General features: G+C 39.9%; 2 protein-coding genes across 3 annotated transcripts in view; one reads left to right on the top strand and one right to left on the bottom strand.

Annotated features, from left to right (window-relative positions):
• Positions 1 to 8,102, bottom strand: part of ppfibp2b (PPFIA binding protein 2b) — a 103,302-nt gene extending 95,200 nt beyond the window's left edge. Inside the window, exon 1 of the mRNA XM_074678569.1 lies at positions 7,882 to 8,102. The gene's annotated coding sequence lies outside the window, so the exon portion shown is untranslated. The remainder of the gene's footprint in view (positions 1 to 7,881) is intronic.
• Positions 8,103 to 10,403: 2,301 nt separating this feature from the next.
• bmal1a (basic helix-loop-helix ARNT like 1a) overlaps positions 10,404 to 24,954 on the top strand; it is a 48,569-nt gene continuing 34,018 nt past the window's right edge. The window contains exon 1 of one of the 2 annotated variants that reach the window (XM_074677298.1): positions 10,404 to 10,540. The gene's annotated coding sequence lies outside the window, so the exon portion shown is untranslated. Of the gene's footprint in view, positions 10,541 to 10,703; positions 10,849 to 24,954 lie in introns of those variants that run through there. The other variant, XM_074677299.1, reaches the window with a different exon arrangement.

Below are 24,954 nucleotides of genomic sequence, written 5' to 3' on the forward strand. Positions count from 1 at the left end.
CAGTTCTCTACTGGCGAAACTGGTGAGAAAAGACTAAACACAAGCTAGCAGGGTGGTCGAAACGCCACAGTGATAGCCAAGTATGCAAAAGAGGACAAAACAGCGACAAGCCACACTTCAGAGGACAGCACCTCGGCTACAGGAGGCTAGAGTTACACAGAGTCACAGTCACAACCTGCTAACAAGCTAGCTCGACAAGAACAAAGTCAGCTCACGTTACAGGATACTGTTACATTCACACAAGCATAAACACACGCTCGGAGTGTGTGTGTGTGTGTGTTCTTGTCTTTTCAAGGGTCCCAGGTAAATGTCACCAGGAGGCAGGTGCGGCCAGTCTCAACCCCCCCTCCACACACACACACACACACACACACACACATACACACACACACACACACAGAAGGAGAGTCCAGTCGAGCCAAAGCTTGGGTTAAATACTTGGTGGGTGTACTGGTGCTGCTCTCCAGTCATGAGGAATTGTTGCTGAGCCTTTGTGAGATACAGACAACATTCTGCATCAGAGATAACAAGAGGATACTTCTCCATCTGTCATGCCCAAACAAATTAAATTATTCTTTCTCCCTCTTGACTCAAAGGGGAGAATTTGTCTCATCATATCCACAGGCTTGAGTTAACCAGAAGAAGCACTGACCAGGATAAATCATACATTAAAGGCTTTCCAACCACTCAAATCTCAATTCTTCCTCCTAAATCCCACATTATGTATGAGCACTGGAAGGGGTTTTTATTTCCTGTAGCAAAGTGGAAGGTTACATACTAATCGCTTTACATCTCCTTAAATAAATGTATATGTTTCACATTCAGACTGAATCCTACTCTTTATGTGTCTTTTTAGTTCAGTGCTTCTGTGTTCCCAGTTATTGTTCCTGCTTTGGTCACAACATGTAGATCTGTGAACGCAACACATGACTATCCTACACAGAAACTCAAACACAGATGAGTCAGTGCATCAGAGGAGAAAAATAAATACTATGAAATAAAAAAATCCAGATCAAATATTGACATGGGCTACATTTCCAACAATGATTGTTAGCACTAGTCTTAAACTTCTGTAGGAAGGCAAATACAGTGTCATATGAAAAGTGATCAACGTATGAAATAAAATGCCTTCAGCCTCTTTTTTGTCTTTTAGGGCGCAGTCTCACTGGCTATCCAAACCATGCTGTACTCAAGCACGATTGCACCCTTGCAGTCCCCCTGCTGTAGAGTATGGCCAGCGGTCACACTACTCCAATATGAACCATTAGCAGGTATCGCACACATGTATGGATCACCTATGTCATCATTAAGCATCTGTTTACACAAAGTGCAATCTCAGGGTCAGTACAATGAGACACAGAGAACACTGCTACAACTTGAGACACTTTTTGGCTAATGTTAAGTTGTTTTGGTCTGACACAACCCTCTAACACCCCGCTACTGTTTGAAATGATTGTCGAGAGGAGCGGTTACAACCATCATTCATCATGGTTCATTCGTCATGGATCATACGCACTGTCCGTGTGCTTGTGCACGTGCATTAAGTGAACCGCACCGAAGCCCACTTTTCCAAAGCGTGCCAAAGCAGAGAAACGAATTGTGCTTAAGCACGGCATGCTAGCCAAACAAACTGGGCTATAGGGTTAAAAACCATAGACTGCAAAAAAAAAAAAAAATGGATATCAGCTTGCTCGGCTTGAAGTGAGGTCTCCACAAAAACTGCTCCCCCTGGTGGCTGGCTGCAGTATGAGTCAAAAAATGCAGCTCTCCAGTCATTCCAGATGGGCTGTGGTCAAACTCTCAAAAATTATTACACCTCGTAGAAATATTTCTTACGTCCGATTGTTGTGGTGATTTGAAGATATCATTTGACTGTCTTCTATTCCAGTCCTCTTTTTTTCTGAAAAGTTTCGTTTTCATTAGTTTTATGAGGTTAAAAACGAGGCTTAACGTAACGTTTAACAATGATCGACAGCTGCCGTTCTCGTGTATTTTTTTCGGGGATTGTAAAATATGTTGGGAGGTAGAGTCAAGAAGTGACTCTACCTCTACAAGAAGTGAAGTCGAAAGAAAAAAAAAGTTATTCTTTTTTGTCACCCAGCTCCACTCAGATTCTCCCAGAATCCCTCATCGTCTATATTGCGCAGACTCTGGCTGCGCAACTACTACCATGGCGGGGGAATTTTGGCTTTAAAACTATACAATGACAAATGGCGGAGCCACGCTGTCCACTCTATATACAGTCTTTGGTTAAAACGTGTTTAAGTACGGTACAGTTTGCCAGTATGACCGCATCCTAAAATGATTTTGACTAAAAACAGAAACTGGTCTCTCAAATTATCAGATCATTTAAAACAGTAATACAGACTTAATGTTTCATTGGGGCTCCTTTACCATATTTTATTGCATTAATGTGGTGAGGCATGGAAGCCTTGAAATGTGGCACTATTGAGCTGTCAGTGGCGCCCTGGTTGCATTGGAAGCAGCTTTTAGCTCATGCGTTTTTCAGGTAAGGTGTATCTTATCCTCTTCTTGACAAATGCCATAAAATTTCCAACAGGTTGAGGTCAGAGGATATGCCAAGCTAATCAAAAATAGGATCGGTGTTCTGGTAGATGTTTTGGCGTTGTGGGTAGGCGCCAAGTCCTGCTGGTTAAGTACATCAGCATCTCCATGAATCTCATTGCCAAGTGGAAACACAAAATGTTCCAATCTCCTGTGTTGACTTTGGACTTGGATAGGCCAACACCAGCTAATGACACGGCACCCAAACCTTCAAAGACAGTGTAAACTTCCTCTTCTTCTTAATCCAGGTGAGATGCCTCTGACATTGTCTCTGGTTCAGGATGACTGGGTGTTAGGAGTTAGACAGATGAAAACCCTTTTCTGAAGACGTCAGTGGCTCCTGATGCTCGGACACAAGTCTCAGTCCACAGCTTATGAAGCTCCCTCAAGGATTTGAATTAACTTTTCTTACCAACTTACTTGATCCAACAATCATCCATGTTGCTTGTGCACTTTTTCCAAACTGATTTTTTCCTTCCAGGCATATTTCTATCACTCTGTCATCAGCCAATCCTTCTTACGACGCACTTCTGTGGCTTACCCAACTCATGGAGAATGCTGATCATCATGTTCTGTCTGTCTTCCCCATGATTGTTGTAGCATGTTATGACCTAAGAGATAAAAGTATTCTGCTTAATGGTTCTTTAGTTAAACTCCAAATGAAACTAATATTTTGAGCCATTTCCTTCTACATTTTGAAACTCATTCTCCATTGAAGGCAGGACCAGCTGGACCTTAAGTTCCCCCACTTTGGCCGTGCTTATCACTCTGTTCTGGTTTTGTTACTTTGACAGTGCAGCTCTCCTCTCCTGCCCTTTTCCCCTCATCAAACTCCTTCTCTTCATGCTCACCTCTTCTCTCACTCGCCAGCTGGTCTGTTTGATATTGCTCCTGACAGGTTAAACAGAGATAGGTTTGACAACAGCCGTGCTGACATGACCCACTTTTAAAGAGAAGGGTCTTTGAATACCACAGTAATTACGCATTAACTTACAAAACAACAGCATATTTTGAACAAAAAAATTTACATCCTTCTCTATCACCCTGCAAGGGTTCTACTTGTAAACTGTGTAAATTACTCACTGTAAATTATCACTTACTTAACAACTGGGATGGTTATTGGCTGCAAAATACATCAGCCTCACATTCAGTCTGTTTCTTCTCCGAGGGCACACTCAGAGCTAATGGAAATCAAATGATACAAGCTTTTATCCTCCACTGTTCACGTCACAGCTAATTGCTCTTCTGTCTATCTTTATTTGCTATTCAACACTTGCTGATTCCAACACTGCAAGCTCTTTTTTCTCTCACCTCAGTCTTTCCTTTTCAACAGAACTGGACTGAGATAAGTGTTTCTTAGTTTGAATATTTAAAAGCTTTGACAGATGTGTCACAGATTGGTTGATTAAAGTCTTCATCTTTATGGAGTACAGCCTTACCGCAATCAGGTAACAAAAGGAAATGTCTGAAAATTTTGGTTGGCTTTAGGTCAGTTCAGTAAAGTTGACCACTGTAGGCAATGTAAAGTGCTTGCAACACTGTTTGTTAGCCAATAGAAGAACATCCCAAGTTCAATACTGAATGTCTTTACTCATGTTCATTATTCTTATTGTGAGACTAGTGTATAGTTAGCCAAGCTTAAAGTACTGACACAGCTGTCACACCAAGAGGAAGTAGTTTTTCCAAGAGCTCCAGAAGTGTTACGTTTCCTTCAAAAAGTACCAAACAGTGCCCCTTTTTGCACACGCTGCAAGTGTCAATGTGCATTAATGTTGCTTTATAAACACCAAAATTAAACAACAGAAAGACACCAGTTTTTAAAAGCAAAACCCTAAACACAGGGACGTACTGTGGCAGTTTAATGGGATGGTATGAAGAAATAAAAAAAGGCTTCATTATATCATTGGGCATTAGCACACAAAGATGTGATCAATGTAGATCTGCCTTGGGTGTTATCTGAAAACAATTTCAGTCACTTTTCTGTTTCATCCTTTTGTTTTGTAATGATTGGGGTTAGGGTTGCAGGGGTGGGAGATTTCCAGAAACATTAAGCTTGGGAAATTTTTTTTATCAAAACTAACTGACTTTATGTAGTCCTGAGGTGGTGCCTTTAACCTCTTACTGCCTGAATTTATTGACAATTTTAAAAATAGATTTTTTTTTATGTGTATTGCATTCTTACAAATGTTAAATTAAGTTAAGATTGTAAATTTGAGTACAGTACCACAAAAGTTCTAACTAAGTTATATTATGAGAAGTTCATCACCTGACCAATATATTGTGACACAGTGAATCTGATATGATCTTTGGTTTTATTAGAATATGAATCAATAAGTATTAATGAGATACAAAGGTCATTTCAGCTGCATCAAGATCTGACAGGGTGTGCCGCAAATTTGCGACTACGGGCATCAATGGGCCAATGATGTTGTGCTGGTGGAATCACGCACAGTGTATGAGGGGGTGTGGTCTCAATAGCTCTGCAGTTAGTAAAGTACTGCTGTGTGGTCAAGGAATGGCATAGATGTTCAAATCAACTGGCATTTAATCTGGTTGTTTTAGCCAAAATTATGCAAAAGTATTTGAGCCCTAGCTGAATTCACGTTCCTCATTAAAAAAATCCCAGTTTACTTCTGTAAATTCCTGTTTATTCCTATACATTTCTGACTGAAAGTTCCTGGAATTTTGAAACCCTACTTAGGGTACCACAACAAGTCGGTTGTATCCTGGGAAATAATGAGAGCAGACAGATGATAACTGGCTGGAGGATGGGAATAGATTTTCAAACCCCTGACACCTACAACATATTGAGAGAGAGGTTATGGTAGAGGATCTGGAGGATTCTCCCTGAGGAAAATCTTGCACACTCAACACTTTCCTACATCCTCGTGCAAAAATGTGAGGTGGAAAATTTAATTATGTAAAAAGAAAGCAAAAACAGGTTTATATGGGAAAAGTTGTAAGTTTAAAAACTTGTAAAAAATTAATCTCCCATGCTTCCCACGCAGACTGGACTTTCTGCAACTGGCTTCAAGCAGAACTTTAAAGAACTACAGTTTTTAGAACTTCCACGTGGGCTTCATATTTATGGATGGGGGTTGTCACTTGAGTATGTCATTATAAGATTAAGTTCATTGTAAATAAAGAGACAGGGTTTTTTCTTTACACATTATCTGCTGACTAAACGTGGAGGGGGGTGTTTCCCCCATTCTGAGTGAACCACTGGACATATGAAAAAAAAAAAAGTCAGTTTGTCCAACATTATGACAAAAAAACAAACCAAAACACCTGAGCCTCTCATCTGATGAGTTAAGGATAATGCAGAACATGCACTTGGTAAGATGAGACAATTGAGTTTGGCTCAAAACCAAAAATAAACATCCAAAGCTTTCCAGTTGGTCAGCTCAAGCACTTTATAATTGTATCACCTCCTTTATTTCTTTTAATAACAGCCTTATTTATTTTGAAACAGAGGCTCATAAAAAAGATGTGAACAAAGCAAAAGCTGCACAATAACTGCACCTGAGGAAAAGATCCGGATGTCTGAAGTTCATGACACTGAGTGAGCCGTGTTTCCCCACAGCATTTTTTCATAACCTCATATTAAACGCTTGTCTCTCTGTGGTTGAGTAGCTACAGTATGAACTTTTTCTCCAGGAGGGCCAAGAATCCCTCTCCTCATTTGTTTTTCTTTGTGACAGCAATATGACTTCACCCTGTCACATCTGTCCTCCACTCTTGCCACCCTGTTTCTCATTTCCTTTCCTCCATTTTTCCTTCCTTCCACAGCAACCTCAAGATATCCTCTAATATTACCCGGTTCGTTTTCATATGTTTTTCCTTTCTCTCATTGTTGGTACCTTTTATTCCACTCCCCTAGCTAGAGAAGGATTCTGTGTAGATTAACAGCCTCTGTGTGTCCTCCTGGTCCCGACCCTTTGGCTTTTCCTCTCTTGCTGCTCTCACAGATATTTCTGCTTTAATGTTTTCTGTATCTCTCATTCCTCACTTTTTCGTGCCTTCTTTTTTCTCTCCAATGGAACAGTAGATTACCTCCTGTGAACTACAATAGTGGTGTGATTAGCAGCAGAAGTTAAGATGACAGTGCAATCATCTAAACCTATGTGGTTGCAGAGAAAACCACAAGTCCCAGTTTTACACAAGCTGCTTTGATCACAGGGATGAGTGCCATCATCTGTGGATCAGTGTGTGTGTTCTATTCATGCATACATTTGTGAATAGCTCTAAAATACTCCAAAGTGGGTTAGTAAAACTGTCAAAACACATTTTTCAGAAACTCTTTCACAAGATAAATCTGACATAGGTTTAATGCATTCATCTTTAGCCACCATTTCAGCTGCTGATTGTATTTCCTTTCTTGTTTCAAAGAGCTAATGCCACCCAAGTGCCAACCAAAGCAGCCCTAATCAATTCAGTGTTGTCAGTGGCAATGATGCCTTTCAACTCTCCCCCTTTTAAATGAGATTTGCAATAAAAAGGAACCCCCGGCCTTTGTATTCGGTTGCAGGAGGCTCCTTCAGCTCTCTCAAGTCGCTTGCCTATGATGTCTGTGCGTGCACACAATCTCTAGTGTTAGATACAGCAGATGCTTCAGCAGAGGGGAGCCTAACATCAGCCTTGATTTCCCCCATTTGCATATCAGCTTCCCTTCTTTTTCTCCCTCCCTCTCCTTTACCCACGCTGTCAGAAATTGATGATCTGCAATTACACAGCGTGTGTCAGAGCAGCTAAACATCATTTAATAGTTCCAAGCTGACAGGACATGGCTGAGCAAGTAGAGAGGCACAAGTCACAAATAAAGTCCCATGTTTTCTACCCTGGAGCATGATGCTTGTTACCACATTAACTGGAATGTGTTATGAGGTGCAGCCTTCAAAATAAAAGTACAATTTAAATGTGTCACAATGTGTCCATCTTGTCAGTTTAACAGCACATTCAGTTAGTGAATGTAATTCACTTTACTTGTAGTAAACTCATTCAACGAACAGGAGATACTCCATAGACAGATAAAGATCATCCTTGAATTCAACATGAAACAAAGGGCCACGAATCTCAAAATCCCTTTGCTATCTTGAAAGCAGAAATGCCAAAATAAAACACACTTTTTTTAAACTTAAACCAAGCAAGTCAAAGTCATTAAAATTCAACCTTTTCACTTTTTTGAGGTTTTATGGGACTATATTTCATTAAATAGTTACAAAAGAGAGAAAATAATGACACTGCATGTTACATTTACAGGTCGTCTACAACTGTTGAATAGCAACTAGCCGAGCTTAATTTAGTTGAATTACTTACGATTTGCGACTCCTCCTGTGAATTAGTGAGCTATATCCTTCAATATTGTATACGGAAGACACCTGAAGATAAAGTTGGCAGTAAAACACACCCGCATACGCGCACACACATACACACACCACTCACACACACACTTCAACGCACTCACACATGTAAGGTGCTGTGGACTAACAGACTTGTCCCTCGCCCGTACTAAGCGCTGCTGTACTAAAGCGCGAGCTTCCTCAACTATCACCTGCCATGTGATAGTCACGGTGCATTCAGGAGCTGCTCGGAAAGTTCTGCTCGCCCAATTCCCTGTCATGTTCTAATTTTTATGCTCTTAGACCAGAAACTATATAAATCTGAAACTCGGTACAGTCTGTTAATTGGACTTTAGTCTAGAGAAAAGAGGGAAAAACGTTCATTATTTATTATTTCAAATACATGAATCAGACTTTACTGATGTTGAGATGTGAGTTTTTTTACTCTCATGAATGCCCCAAAGTCCATAGACAAAACGATATGAGTAGCCTTTTTTAATTTATCGGGATAAGACTCAAAATGTTCCATGATGGTCTACACAAAGTTTTAAGATTGAGCCTTTGGTGAAGAAAATCAGCACAAAGAAGAACTGAGCACAGTTGCGGATTAAGAAACATAACAGCAACACAGGACTGGTGTACATGTTAACAAAGGATGTTATTTTTGTTACATGACTCGACATTGCCATCTAGTGGGGGGAAATAAATTCTTCAGAGTCAACGAAAAACAAGTGTTAATTTTGTTAGAATTAAACTATAATGATCTGAAATATAAGGATTGAAGACAGTTTGCATTTTAAAGGTTCTGTAAACTTTATTTTGACTTTAACATATTGAAATCAACAAACTATTACTTCAAAATATCAGTTTAATATCACAAGCAATTAAAAAAATACATTTTTATAAATCTATGCCCTGTTGAAACAAACAATAAAAGAAATTAATCCTTGTTTATTCTAAATGATCCATTCAGTAATTTCCATCAGGAGAGTACTGAAATGTGTCAGTAGAGAAATCAGGTTAAGAAGCTCTTACAAATTAGGTGTGTGATATAAGATGTGCTCCAGGGCACAGGGACAGAACTTTTTAGCATTGTTGTTAGACCAGATACAAACACTTCCTACTACTACACTAGTTTTCCCAACGGTATGTTGATAACTAGTTGTAATAGATGTGTAAGTTTAATAAAGTGTATTTTTAGCCACTTGATGAGACAGCACATCTTTCTCTTCTTGTTTACAACAAGATTGAGCTGTTCTCACTGAGAGTGCAACTGTGTAACACTTTCTGTAACCCTGATTTCAGAAGAGGAATTACCAAATGAACACCTATGTCCTGGAGATAACATAACACAAGCAGCAGAATAGGTACCAGGAGATGGTGCAAACTGTAACAGTATGTCTTCTATTGAGTTGGTTCACTTTGTCTCTGAATTCACCGTTTACATGTTAATCATAGTCACCTTACTTCCAAGAGGGAGTTTGTTTAAAATTCACATTTGTTGATAAAAGTATCTTGGCCAAATTGAAAAGGCTATGTAACAACAGAGGGACTGTTATTTTGTTCTGCGTTCAGCTTCATATTTGATGATAAACCCCAGCATCTAATATCTGTTTAAATTCAGAAAAAGTTTTTAAAACTACGTAGCATAAAACAACAAAATAGGCTTTCAAAAAGTTTTCAACCAAAGTTGTTGTAGGGGTAATAGTACGTTCAATAGGAGGCAACAAACATCTTGGCAGCCAGCCACATAACCCAGTCCAAATAGATGCAAACGTGGAGGGATTATCTCTGTTGATGTTCACACTGGAAAAGGTATCCAAATAAATCACTGAGATTACCAGTCTTACTGAACTGAATGCAAGTCAGTGAAAGAGTTGTGTCTAACAAAACATACTTCAAACAAATGAATACTTTTTAAATAAATGGATAGTGTTTTCTTATGTATTTATTTAACCAGGTAAAAAGACCCATTGAGATCAAGACCTCTTTCACAAGGGTGACCTGGCCAAGAGGCAAAGGTTGCATGATGTATGCCTTTGTTTGTGAAAAAATGTGTGGTTATCAGTTAATTTTTACATTTGCATAAGAGAAAGGGGAAGACAGCGACTCCTGTTGTCCAGAAAGAGCATAAATCACTGCAAACTGTTGATCCAGCTCGGTCTGTACCAAATTATTGAAGCTAAAAAGGATCACTGACGACATTAAAGGTAATCTTGAGAGACTGAGCAATGCCACGGTTCTTTAAAATCAATGAAAGTACAGTTGAATACGAAAGGGAATGGACCCGTAGTGTGTCGGAAACATATCAACTTGGTGACTCGTAATGCAGTGTTCTCCATATACACACTCACACTTAAGCAGGCTCTGCATTCCGTATTACCTCGTCGCTGATTGGCCAAATGGGATGTCAGTCATATTCCCCTAGCTGGATCGCTTGTGTGATTGGCTAGAGGCGCACCTCCGGCGATGGCTCGCACGCTATTGGTTCAAAAACTAGGTTAGTGGTCCGACAGGCATGACGGTGAAGAGAAACTGGGTCACCGATCGAAAATCGTTTATGTCACAGTTCTGTGGGTTGGTATTACATCCTACCAACGGATTTCAATGGATAGACTAACTTCATACGACCTACTGTAAGTATTAAATGGATACGACGTGTTATATCTGCATTGCATCTCGGTGACGTTGCTGGGTATGGAGCTGTGGTTGTTATCGTCGATGTTTTCCCAGCGCCGTGGTCATGTCAGTGTGGTTTTCTAGAGCAGCAGCAGGAGGATTGCTCGCTGGCCAGTTCTTGACAGTTAGCGTCCCCGAGCTAGCAGCTGTACGCTAATATTAGTTAGGAAATGGGGATATTGACGATATTATGCAGGGAACCGTCCACCAGTGTCTCATGATAGTGTAAGACTCGTCAGCAACGACAAGGGAGGCTAAAGCTCAGGTAAGCGCTGGTCCTGTATGTTAACTTAACGTGACCCGAGTGAACAGTGCTAACCCATGCTAGCCTGCTAGCGATGTAAACAGGCCTTGATGGGTACCTGGTACACGGTTTCTTCGACAGCATACAGCCTGCTGCGGTGACTTCTATACCTTCACCGCAAATGCCTGCCTTCTCCAGCTAAGCGTGGTCACTACGAATACCAAGACCATGGCTTTTACGAAACACGGCTGATGGGTCGTGAATATCGTCATACACTGATGGCACTGGGAGCGGAAATGTGGTGACCGTTCGGGTTTCTGCGGTGTCTGCAGTGGTTACCAAAAGATAACCATGACTGAGCTTGAAGCTCAGGGGTGCAAGAGGTTCGGGTTTTCGTGTTGGCTTCTGGAAGATACCTCCAGTAGGAGCATTATCCGTACTTGTCCGATCGTACCAGGATCGCAGGCTTTTCAATACCAAAATCTGGACTAAATACCACAGGTGTGTTGATATGTGTGCAAGCAGAGTAAAAGAAAGACGTGTGTATTCTGCATTATTCTGTATGCTTATAAGAAGAAACCTGTGAAAAGGGTCTAGTCACTGACATATTATGACGCATACCTCCATCTGAAAACAACTTTAGATGGTTTCATTCTTAACTGAAAGTATTATATTCTGATATTTTATCATTACATGTTGACAGCAATTGCTGTATTGACCTCTGGCACTCCTTTTGAGCGCCACTGGAATAAACTTTGAAATAAATTGCAAGATAAATCACAGGCTGGAGTCTTACAATAAAAGTAACATAAAAGATAATTGATTTCAAATCTGAAAGAGAGGCATGACTCACAGAGTTCACCAAGTTTACAGAGCTTTCCACAGATAGTTCTTACTACTTTTGACTGCTTAAATTAAATAGTCTTGCACCATAATTGCTTTTACCTTTTGCTAGCTTGGCCTTCTTGTTCATCTCTCTAGCAACATGCCAGGCTTGTTGAAAACACTTGGCAGTACCAAATACATAAAGCTGTTGTTGAGTTGCTTTGCTATACAACTTGAATTCTCATTGCTTGTTGTAGCTGCAAAGTCATTCCCCTGTTAGTTTATCTCATGTGAACAACATCGTCAGTGAGTGAATGAAAGTTATTTCAGCAGGATTCAGAAGCTGTGGGTGCATGAGGTGCATATGAGGAAGGCTGTAATAGGATGACAGCTGTCACTTCACAGCCATGACCAGCACATGATCAGATCTGTTCTAGGATCTGTCAAGTTTTATGTTGTGATCATGGATGCCACTAGGAATTTGGCCTCATAAAAAAACAACAAACAAACAGCATTTCATTAGGCTCCACACCTCCCCTACTGGGGACAGTTGGCAACTCTTGATCTAGCACAGGTCCTTGCATTGATCCTTGCACACTTCACACTTGGCCACTGAAGTTTCCACTGAAGTGGACTGGTCTTCAGTGTGTCTCAAGGTTTATAAATAGATAAAGAATCCAATTTATTGGCTGGATTGGTAATGTACAAAATGTGTTATTCTTACATGCATTATAATCTGTCATTAGACAGACTTACCTGTAGTGTTATCAATAGTTTATGTATTAACTGTCTCGTGACAGGGAAACATTTGAACTTCAGACCTGACCCCTGTAAGGTGCTGCTGTTCCTTACTATTATAGGTAGATGTCTACATAGGCATCACAATCAGTGACACCACTGAGACTCTTAAATAGTAAGGATCCAGCTGATCATGGTGACCAGAACAAATTAACCATGTCTTGAAGAAATCCTGCTGTGCATGGAAATACATTGTTCAAAACTTGATGGAATGGGACTAAATCAAGGGGAAACAGAGAAAACTATGTTGACTTGTAAATCTTGAAAACATCCACTGACTGGCCTCACCATGACTTATAATTTTTGGTGATATGCTTTTTTCCAGTTAGGTAACATGGTGAGTCATGCAGAAAACCCAATGGGGCACACACAGCAGTTGGTGTTTGTCTTCCATAGTGTATCAAAGGGTTTTGGTGATAATGTTAGACTACAGTGCAGATATAGAGACTCAAGTGTTCCTGTGTTTTTTGGCATCTTAGGAGCCAAAAATGTAGACCCACATTATTTCCACTTACTTACTGCTCAGTTTTGGTGTGCATAGATCTTAATATCAGACACAGTCTTTTATATTGATTTTATTTCTATCAGTCTATACAACTTAGCACAGTGACTTCCACTGGAGATGCAAACTTACGCAGGTTGTATTCACCTACTTTCTCAGAAGGGTTTGTTCAAAGGGTTTAGTGAACATAGTTACTGCCAATCATCACTTTCTCTCTTTTGGTCCATTATGCTACATCATTAACACTAGATTACACACCTCATGTACCGAGGCTGTGGCCCACAAAAAGGACAACCCATGTTTGATTCCAACTAATGTTTAAAAAACATTCAAGATTTTATTATTAAAAAAATACATATTTATTACAGCTGAAACGATGCCTCGAATGATTCAAGGTACTCGATTACAAAAAATACTCTGGTAATTTTCTCCGCCTCAAGGAATCGTTTAAGCTTATAAAAGATCAAAGAGTGGTATTTCAAATAGAGCTGAGGCCATATTAAGAGAGTTTTCAGACCCCTCAAGCTACCTCTTATACAAAATAGCAACTTGCAACAAATCTAGCTTCTTTTCTGGAGTTTGGAGACTAATGGGTCATTCTACGAAACGGGTGCCATTTGGGGCTGCAACATTTGATGAGATGTACAAAGTAGAGCTGCACGATTTGGGGAAAAGGTGCGATTTGCGATTAGGTGGACAATATTGCGATTGCGATTGTGCTTGCGATTTAATAAAAAAAGTTGTGTCATGATGAGTCTACACGCTTGCTTGGTTATCATGGAGAAAAATCTGAATTGCATGTGCTGACATTGCGATTGCGATTGCGATATCCTCTTTTGCGATTACATAATTGCGTGTGCTGACATTGCGATTGCGATTGCGATTGCGATAATCGTGCAGCCCTAGTACAAAGCACAAAAAATGTGTCAAAGTGTGTTTACAAATTTTGGAGCTACCAAAGCAAGTGCTCTTATTGACATGCTGTATCAGAAAATTCTATTTCTTAAAGAGAAAAATTTTCATTTGAAAAATAACTGCTCTTTAACTAAACAAAAATGTATTTTATCCGATTATTTGATTAATCGATGGGATTTTCAGTAGAATACTCGAATACTAAAATATTCGTTAGCTGCAGCCCTAATATTTTTTACCACAAAAACACACACAAAAGTACCGAAAATTGGTACGGATGAGCACCGGTACCAATTGCCAGGAACTAGCATCGGTACTGTAGTGTTTCAATTGTGAAAGGTACCCATCCCGAATTCCTGCAGCACTTGATCATATCCTCATCCTGTCCTGTCCGATAAAATCATGAGCATTTAAAAATAAACTTAAAACAGAGGTTCTGAAAAAAAATTACAAGATATGTTATTTCATTGCTTATGGTGACCTAATCTGTTGCAACATATCATATTGTTAATTGTTAACTGGACATGATGTGGTTAGGGTAGAAGGGGGGTTTAAAAAGCAGAAATGATCTTAAATGATAATAATTTAACAGTGATTTAAAATTTAAAAGACCATGATGCATTTATCTTACTTATTTCTAGTTGGTAGTGCTTCCATGGTAACTGTTCTCATCAGGCTGTTTTATTAACATTAACCTTAACATTTACATACAATACATGTTATACTGTTGACATTAGCTGATTTTAACTGATGCCTCAAATTCATCTCATCTCTTTTGATTCATATTCACGTCATATCGTAATTTTTGCCCTGATGTTCTGTCCATATTTAGAAAGTAACAGCACCACCTGTGTTTGGTCCTGCTCTCTGTAAATTCACTGTTGACATTTTCTCCTCACTCGACCTGTCCTGTAACACTGCCAAAGCTAAAACAGTGTTGTGGTTTGTGGTTTCTTTGTGTGTGTGTGTGTGTGTGTGTGTGTGTGTGTGTGTGTGTGTGTGTGTGTGTGTGTGTGTGGTTTTTTTTTTAATTTGGTTGGCATCTCTCTCACCCAGCTTTTGAGTGTTTGAACATCTCTCACTAATTACTGTGCTGTTTTCCCTCTTCTCATCTTCTTCTCCCTGCTGGTGTCTGGTCGGCCATTTGGTTTTGTGCTCCAATTACATTTAGACTGGAATTCAAATGCTCTCCATGACGTTTTATAATGCTATCAGGAACCAACGTTTTCCTAGGGATGCACCGAGTCCCAATGCCACTACTATTCTGATCTGATACTAGAATTACTTTAACAATCTTATAAGAAAAGAGAACTAATATTTTGGCATCTCAAGGCTTTTCCAGTATGAGTTGGATAGACGAGCCCTGTGGATCTGCTCAATGGACTGGCCATTTGTCGTCTTCTGATCTAACTTTTTTGAGTATATCTATAGCCCCATTTCCACAAAGCATGGCGTCACGCTATAACAGCGTCTGGCTTTTACACCGCCTACCACGAGTGGGAATGGTTGGCTGTGGAAACACAAACAGGACCAGGCTTAACCGAGCCAACCCGTACTAAACCGTACTGATCTAAACTAGACTGCTTGGTGGAAACGGGGCTTATGACAGCATCATGCTTGTTTACAGACAGGTGACACTACTTCTACATGCACATTCATTGTATCATTGTGTCATGTGGTGAAGGTCTGCAGGGATGTGGTAACAGTTAGACTTGTGTCTTAGCTGAGTCATTGAAAAAAGAAACTGGTGTTTGTTTTTTAAACTATAGTTACCACGGTTGAATTGAAATAACTCGGTGTAAACAGGAAGTAATGAATTCCTGGCTTAAAGAAAATGCTGTAAATTTACCTCAGTGTAAATGATGGTTCCAACTTCAATTCATTGGTTTGTGATTGACTTTAAGTGGTGTGCTACTGGCTGCCCTTCCATCACCCCATCTACCTGAGGTGGTGGAGGAGGTGAAGCAGTCTCCCACCTGATTAACTTAGCTGTTTAAACAACCTTATAAGTGACTCTTTAGATTGCTAATATTTGTCTGTGAAAATGGGATATGTCAAGAATAGAATACTACTATTTGCAAGCGAGGCACAAGATCACAGACCTTAAATCTGCAATGACCAATAAAAGAATGAGATGAAGCACTGATCGTCCATGATACTTTTCATTTATGTTTATCATAGAGCAACCCCATTGTAACAGCATTTTTTTTAAAGCACAGATTAAGTCCAGCTGTTGGTCTAACCCCTGCATTTACACTGCTGAAACTCTAAACAGTATCCACTTTCAAAAATCAAATCTTATTATTTTCTTTCTTTAAAAATGAAAAAAGAAAAGCCAGTTCTTAGTCAAAATCCACTTATAAAAATCGATATAAATTGATATAAAGTATCCATCAGAAAGAAATACAATAATGTGCACACATTACCTTTGTTAGATGCTGCTCATGGAAATAGCAGTACTATCATAAGTGGTGTCTGTATTCTGTATGATAGTCACCAATTGAGTGTAAACATGTCAGACTGTCTTGTGGAAATAAAACTATATTTATAAAGTGACGAGGACACTGCATGGTTTGCATCTTGTTGAGTTGCATTTTTTTGTCTTTTTTTTGTTGTTGTTTTTTCTGCAGATTTTTTATTCCTGACAGTGGATAGAGGAAACAGGGTGAGAGTGGGGTGTGACATGCAGGAAAGGTGACACAGGTTGTAGTCCAACCAGGGCCAGTCTAATGCAGCCCACAACCTCATTTTGACAACACCACCCGTATCATCCGTTGTTTCTGAGAACAGTCTGGCTTGATATCCTTGAGCTGTGCAGTTTATTGCTTTGGCAGAGCAGTCTTTCCTCTGTTGCTTCAGTAAATCCTATGGCAACTGATGCCTTCCATGGTTGGTAATGGTTTCCACGTCTTAAGCATTATGCTAAACTACTGGCTTGTTACTTCTTCTGACACTTACACTTCTTTCTCGTAAGGCAGAGCACAGGGAAATGAAGCTTGCAGTGTGGGTTGTTCTTCGTCCATACTTTAGCAGTTGTTGCCACACTCTAAGTATTGCATCAAGTGCCATTGTAAGTGTAAATTTTCTATGAAATACATTACTGTGGTGCTCATTTTAATTCATACCGTGTCAAAATCAGACGTTGTGATGCACTACATACTGGAATGACAACTGCTACCTCATAAAGCATTTTAATGTCTGGAAACATTTAACCCAGGGAAGTAATATACAGTCGGCACAACTCTTAAAAAGACAGGATTCCCGATCCTGTCAGAACCCGTTTCACTGAGAGTAAATCCTAGAGTATACAGTTACGATGTTCGGAGAGTCCGCCTCAGAGCTGAAGTGGTCACAGATGCGCCCCAACGCATCAACTCCTTAGATCTTCAGCACACTGTCAGCAACAACCCATGGCAACAACATGACAACATAATACCTAATTAATTATGCACACTCACCACCAACTGGACAGGAGATGGACTGCATGTGCTGTGATTAATGAATAGTCGTGCGGGTCAATAAAAGTGATGGACTTGATCGCTCTCAGGTTTTTTAATCCATCAAAATGACGGGCAACCTTCAGGTTTTTCTGTCGTTGCTCTAAAAATTCCATCAAAGACAGAGAATAATTGGTCAACGTGACCTCTGGTCCAAACCAATGTTTATCTGTACCAAGCCGGCTGCTCTTCTGAAGCACAGCACTGTCTGAAACTGTCTCCATGTTCTTTCTGCGTATGGATTTATTGTTTTTGGTGGGAGATATGAGTCTTGGTTTTGCTCAGGGACACAAGAGGCAGGGTGTAAAAGGTTTGTGGGTGTACTGATTTAAGTGTGATACCCATTAGAGGCTAGGTGAAAAACATTGGCACTGGTACAGTAATTTTGAGTGGGTTGAAAGAGTTTGAATGACCATGAGATGCCTCACTTTGCAGGAAGTATAAAGGATTGTTCCTTATTGTTAGCTAAGATTTGACTGAGGACACCAATTGTTTGCATACTCGATTACATAAAATAATCGAGTAATTTTCTCCGCCTCGAGGAATCGTTTAATTTTAAAAAAGATCAAAGAGTGGTATTTCAAATAGAGCTGAGGACATATTAAGAGAGTTTTCAGACCCCTCAAGCTGCCTCTTATACAAAATAGCAACTAGCAACAAAGCTAGCTTCTTTTCTGGAGTTTGGAGACTAATGGGTCATTCTACGAAATGGGTGCCATTTGGGTCCGCAACATTTGATGAGATGTACAAAGCACAAAAAATGTGTCAAAGTGTGTTTACAAATTTTGGAGCTACCAAAGCAAGTGCTCTTATTAACATGCTGTATCAGAAAATTCTATTTCTTAAAGAGTAAAATTTTCATCGGAAAAATAACTGCTCTTAAAATAAACTAAAATGTATTTTATCCGATTACTCGATTAATCAGTGGGATTTTCAGTAGAATACTCAAATACTAAAATATTCGATAGCTGCAGCCCTAAACTTAGCATACTTGAGGGCTGGATAGTGACAAGAGATTGCCTCATTTATCGTCAGGGGAGATGTTATACTGATTAAAAAAAGAACATGTAGAAAAGGTTGTTTTTTTGTGTTGGTGCAGCTGGAAATGTACCTAACCAGCCCCTCCTCAGATATTGTCTGTGTGTGGGAAACACTGGTTTGATTGTTGGACGAGTAGCCGCAGGCTAAAGGTGCTTTCCTCTATTTGGAGCTAGATCAATGGGAAGAAATGGTTCATGTGCCTTTCCCTGCATATGGAAAAGCAATGATCACAGTTTCTCTGGAGCAGTCAGCCAGTATACTCTTTCTGCTTGCCCTGCCCTGTTTCCTTCTGGTCTAAAGGAACCCTCATCTCTGTCCAAACTTCAAAAAGGTGCTTGTATGAAAAAAGATAAAATCTGGAGCCTTCTCCTGCCACAGAGCAGTCCATAAGTTGAGTGATAGATGATGGATGGTGAGTGGGTTATTGTGTAAGTGATGTAGTTAGATGATGGTTGTGTGAAATAAAATTCAGACAGGGTGAGAGGAAAAACTGGCGAAAGTGCAGGGGTCTTTTCTTGCCCTATTTGCTTTTATAAATTACATTCAGCTTGACTTTTTTCATTCACTAGTCTTAAAATAAGCTCTTTACACCGTTTATTGACTATTCTTCGATTATCAAAACACTTGTTTGACTTGTGATGCTCTTATTTAGTGATTAGGTTTGAAATGTAACTTTTTGCTTTCAGTTATAAGGCAAAGAGTTCAAGGTAACAGGATTGAAAATGTAAAACTCAAACAATGTGGCTTACACATTTCTGACGTGTTCACATGAAACCCAGGGCTGCAGCTAACGAATATTTTAGTATTCGAGTATTCTACTGAAAATCCTATCGATTAGTCGAGTAATCGGATAAAATACATTTTTGTTTAGTTAAAGAGCAGTTATTTTTCGAATGAAAATTTTTCTCTCGCTCTATTTGAAATACCACTCTTTGATCTTTTTAAAAATTAAACGATTCCTCGAGGCGGAGAAAATTCCTCGAGTATTTTTTGTAATCGAGTACCTCGAATCATTCGAGGAATCGTTTCAGCTCTAATGAAACCTACATTGTGGTTCATAGATATTGCAGGCAGCTCTTTTCTCCTCACAGCTTTGACTCAAGTAGTCCTAAACGTAAGACATTTCATGAACTAGTGTTGTTGTTTTGCTTGCTGCCATGTTGCTATGTGTGGTTTACCTGTCATTTTGCGGTTACAGTTTAGCATCGACTGCTCTACATTCAATAAAGATAGTAAGATGTGAGACGTTTCACTATGATTTGCGTATCTGTTACCGTTGCTGTGTTGCATGGGTAACTCTCAGCAAAGCTAGACATGAAAGCAAAGTAGTATGAATCAGCACATCACTGTCAGTTCCTCTCCACAGTACAGTAGCAGTAGCCGACTTTCCAGGTATGGTGTACTTCAGACTTTACTACAATTTTTAGATTTTTGTGTCTTAGCTAAAATTTTTGGTTGTTGTTTTTAACCTCTCCTGTTGTTCCTTCCTTTTTCTTGGTGTCACTAAACAGACTATAATTAAATTCTGTTACGTTCTGTGCTTATAGCTGCCTCCTGAGCTGTAATCAGTGACAAATATCAGTCCATTGCTGTAACATGTTGCTATGCAATGACCAATCAGAATCATATCCCTGTAATCATGGCTCTTCAGGTCAAACAAGGCAGAACACTGTCATTATGTCTATTACCTGATAAGAGGCAGCTGAGGTCACTTTGAGCATCACATGTATTGTTTGTTTAGATCCAGCTGCCTCTTATTTACAGAGATAATGGGAGCACTGCGTTAGCCATGTCCTACAATCCACTCCAGCAAAGCTTTACTTGACTTGAGAAGTCTCACCAGTGGTGGGTCATGATTTTCCAAGCATTGAACATTTCATACTGTGTTGAAAAAAAACAAAGCCCTATCACTGTTATTTTCTTATAAAAAAGTTAAAAAAAAAATCATTGTTTTAACAGCAGTGTCGCCCCTACATCCATGGGCTGCGTCGTCAGCTACTGGGTGCAGCACAGGACAGTGAATGTTGCATCTTCATAGAGAAGGCGCCTGGAGAAGTTTCTTGTGGTGGTTTTCCCAACTCTTTCCACTATACGGAGTGTGCGTGTCTGTGTGTGTAGATGAGTGCATGTGTGTGTGTGTCAGTGAACGCGCTGGGGCAGAACTTCACCGCGTGCGAAATAGCGCAAGGAGAATTGTGAACCTGACAATGTACAAATGACATCCCATCATGTAAATCAGATTAATATCATAACGCTATTTAGCCTGTTAAATTAAAAAAACAAGGTATAGACGTAATTAATGAGAGAGGTAACTCGAAACCACCATTGCTGTGATCTGGCGCTACATGTAAAATAAAATTATCTCAACTCCAGCCCCCCCCCCATATAATAACAGGGGAAACTCTGAACAGTGTCTGTTTGTAGTACAGTATTCTCTCCAAACAGTGGTTGTAGTGTGTCTTAAAGCTGTTTGCTAACTGCATTATACAACAAGAGAAGAAGAATGGTGACCACATCAAAATCATAAGAACAAGAAAGCATCAGTGGTGGTAGATGGAAGTACCTGTGTAACACTGTGGGATCAAGAAACCTGAGAAGAATGTTGAGTCTGAAGACAGCTCTCGTCGACCTGTCACAAAAAGGATTGTCACAGTACAGTATTTAGGTCTAAACTAGGCGACAAAACTTGCTGCTGAAACACCTGTGTGGGTAATATCAGACCTAAGGTCCCAGGCAGCATTTGATATTTCTGTCATGATATTGCCATCAGCAGGACACACACAAGTTGGAATTAGGGACAGTCATACTACCCTGCTCAGGTTAGTTTTGTCAGAGTGTAACTCCATCATAATGTTTGTATACACATATGAAAAAAAGGAGTGGTCAGTTTTTTTCAATCTAATCTTAAGTGAAGGTGGTGTTGCCTTCTTAACATCATTCAGAATTTTATTTCACTAGATGGGTATTGGAGTCCTGAGATTTTCTGTCGTGATTCCTCTTTTTTCCTGCTTGCTGGCTGAAGATGCAGGACCATCATGAGAGACCCCAGTCTGCATCTTTTGTGCGCCAGCCTTTTCTCCTCCTCACCAACACATGCATTGAGTAGATGCAGTGAAACGGGGATCTGCATATCTCACCAAAGACTGCTGGACCCCCATAATGTGCCCATAAGACTGGACTGTTTTCCCACTGATATGATACCAGTAGAAAAATGTGAGAGTTGAAAAACATATTGAACCGCCACGTCCCTCCAGACAGTGAGATTATAAAAAGCTAAAGACTGGGAGTGAGGGAAATAAGCTGAGATAGCAGTGTCAGGGTATTGACCATTGCTGGTGTATGCTGATAGCGTAGCATCCACTGAGAAGTGACTCAGTCTGTGCTTGTTTGTGGACATTATTAATCGTCCCTTTTCATTTGGTTGATATCCTTCAGAAATACATGTTACGTCATCTACACACTAGTTGGCAATGCACTTTCTGTTCTGTTCTATTCTCTGCTTGTTGTGCAGACCTATCATGGCTGAGTTGGAGTTAACTAAACCCCACAGAGCACCTCATTTAAACATTTTTCTTTCAACACAAGAACACTTTGAAAAGAAAGAACAATATTATTAACTTTGAGGAGAGCTGAATATTGAGTCTCCAAAAAAAAAAAGCAGGACTATGGGAACACTTGCTAAGTGTCTAAGCACTGTCCAAGCCTTAGCCTACTTTACCACCAAGTTCCTGTGTCTAACCACACCCGCTATGTCTGTTCCATTGTCTGGAAAGTCATTTCTTCCTGCGCCAGATTGAAGTTCAATGAACTTCTGAGCCTCACTTCTGTAAATACAGTCTCTGTCCCTTTGTAAGTCACTCTCAATTTGCGGGGTAAACTGTTCCATATCCAACTGCTGGCTTGTCCTTTAGTATTCCCCTGGCCCTGTGAAAAGTTGTGCAACCGTGTTGTGTTTTGCAACCACATGATGGAAGGCGAAGAAGATGAGGATTTTCTGCCCAGGAAATCCAACAGGTTGGCCCTGTCCAAAGAGTTTTCACTATAATAGTTGAGCTGCGTTGGAAAAGCCGAAGGGGGGACTGTATCATCAGGACGTTTATGAAAAAAAAACGGGTTATTGGTCATCCAGACACAGATTCTTTGACTTTCAGATGCGATTTTGCTGATCTGATACTGATAGCGTTCTCTGATAAATCCCGTACATTGTTGGGCAGTTCCGTTGTAAATGACAAATCCTATTTGTTGTAGTAAAGTGAGTCTTGTTGGTACCTCTTCAAGGAACACTCACTTTACAAATGTTGCAAGACACTGTTTCACTATCATTGCTTTCCAAAGAGAAGTAGTCCCACGCAGCGGACATGTTTGCAACGTGGTTTGATTTACAGCAGCCACAAAGCGTGATGGTGCTGAAAACCTGTGAAAACTGGATGGGTCCTGATCAGGTAACAAAATCTGTTGCTATCTGATCCTCCAAAAATAGCCATATCGGGCGCTGATACCGTTTAGTGTATCAGATCAGGACATACTTAGTGACATGTCCTACTCTTAATCATTTAACAATCATAACACACTAGCTGATCTAGATAGCTGATTGGTTGATAATGGTGCTCAACCACAGCAGTTCAGAGACCTCCAGTGAAGTGAGGTCTGCTTATTATTATCGCTCAAATAACGGTTTTATTTTTAAAAACCCTGCAGCTATATTGAGCACTGTAGGTGGTTTGAGCAAAGCTAGCTTGCCTGAATTAGTGCACTCTCTGACAACCCTGGCAAATATGGTTTTGCAAAGTACTTGAGCTCCAATAACAAGTCTTCAAGGCCCTGTGAGGACTTCATAAGTGATCTTGAAATGGTCTCACTTCTATATACTTGTCTGTTCATAACCCACAAATTCAGCTATTTCTAAATGCCATTCCTCAGTACCTGTGTTCAAGTTGGAGTTCCCTGGGAAAACATGAATTCATTTATGTGCATACACTGGCTGGCAATATTCAGCAGAAGGAAGTGAGTTAACCAAGTGAGGGGCAAGGTTTGTCTTTATTCCTGAAGAGTAGGATTTCATGGGCAGTGCCCCAAATTTTGTACTTCTGTGATTACACTTACTATTTATATCGTTGACTGACTATGTAACATTATGTGATGCTGTCTTGGCCAGGACTCCCTTGAAAAAGAGATTTGTATATCTATCTCAACTTGGTCATTGCTGGTAGAATAAAGGTTAAATGAATAAATTTTGAATACATGAGTTCATTCACATTCACATAGAGCACAGACTACAACAAGGGTAAAGATGTTCGTGACAATGTTCATTCCAACCCACAGTCAGCAGTTATTCTGCAGTGGTCTGTTCAAACTTGAGAGTCTATCAATAAAATGAAGAGTGAGGTTACGTTAGCTTTGCTTTGTGAGGTTGGAGTTGGTAGATTACGGTGGCCGGTGGGTGTCGGATGATTTGCAAAAGCCACAACATGAATGCAAAAGCCACAACACGGGGAGTACGGCCACAACAGAAGTTAAAAGAGGTTACTTATCCAAATGAAGGCAAAAAGTGGTAAAAGAAAGTAAATGAGTAACTTCTTCTATGATAAATAAAGCTTTGTTGTAGGACTGCACGCTATTGGAAAAAACTGACATTGCGATTTTTTGGGGGGATTGCGATATATTGCGATATATTGTGATATATATTGCGATATATATATATATTGGGATATTAAAAAAAAATAATTTCACCGGGTGACTTGAATAGCTCTGTTTGGGAAGAATTTGGTTGACTCACAATGACACCATTGTCTTCCTATAATACCGTTTAATCCAGGCCAAGAGGGTTTATCTGTGAATGATGAAGATTGCTGTGTATGAAGGGGATCCAGGAGGCCACGTCTCTGTACAAGATAGAATAGGTTTCAATTTCAGTTGCTTTTTTTCCATTTCTCCAATAAATGAGGGAAATGCAATAGTCGCATGACATGCGCGATGTGACTATTGCGCATGCGCATATTGCCATGGCGATGTTCAAACGATATATTTTGCAGGCCTACTTTGTAGGGGTGTCACCTTGTGATATTCTTCATAGTACCTATATTTTCTTATTTACGTTAGCATTAGAGCTACATTTATCATAGCTTAAGTTATAAAAGAAAACTATCATTAACTTACTTCCACAACTTTTCTGTATCCGTTAGGAAAACTGTTCTCTTCTGTTGTGGCTGTACTTCCTGTGTTTAGTGGCTTTTGCATTTATGGAGTGGTGTTTGCGTTTGTATTGTTGCTTTTGAAAATTTGCTGACACCTATTGGCCACCGTAGTCGATGAACACTGGTAGGACATAACCAGGATTCACTAATGTTACGTGTTACATTATATGTAACATGTAAAAACCTGCTCTCCATTCATTTGCTTCAAAACGAACGAACGCCTGAGCAAGAGCCAAGTCTGTACGACTGAGGTTGAGGGCACTCGAAGGAAACAGTATTTCAGTCAACGCCAAAGGGATACTTCTCACTTGATTAAAGAGTTGAAGTTATTATACAGAAAAAACCTAGTTATAACTGG

Source organism: Halichoeres trimaculatus, unplaced genomic scaffold, assembly GCF_033239565.1.
Source record: "Halichoeres trimaculatus isolate MK-OKI-2021-1 unplaced genomic scaffold, fHalTri1.1 fHalTri1_scaffold_10, whole genome shotgun sequence".
NCBI lineage: Eukaryota > Metazoa > Chordata > Actinopteri > Labriformes > Labridae > Halichoeres > Halichoeres trimaculatus.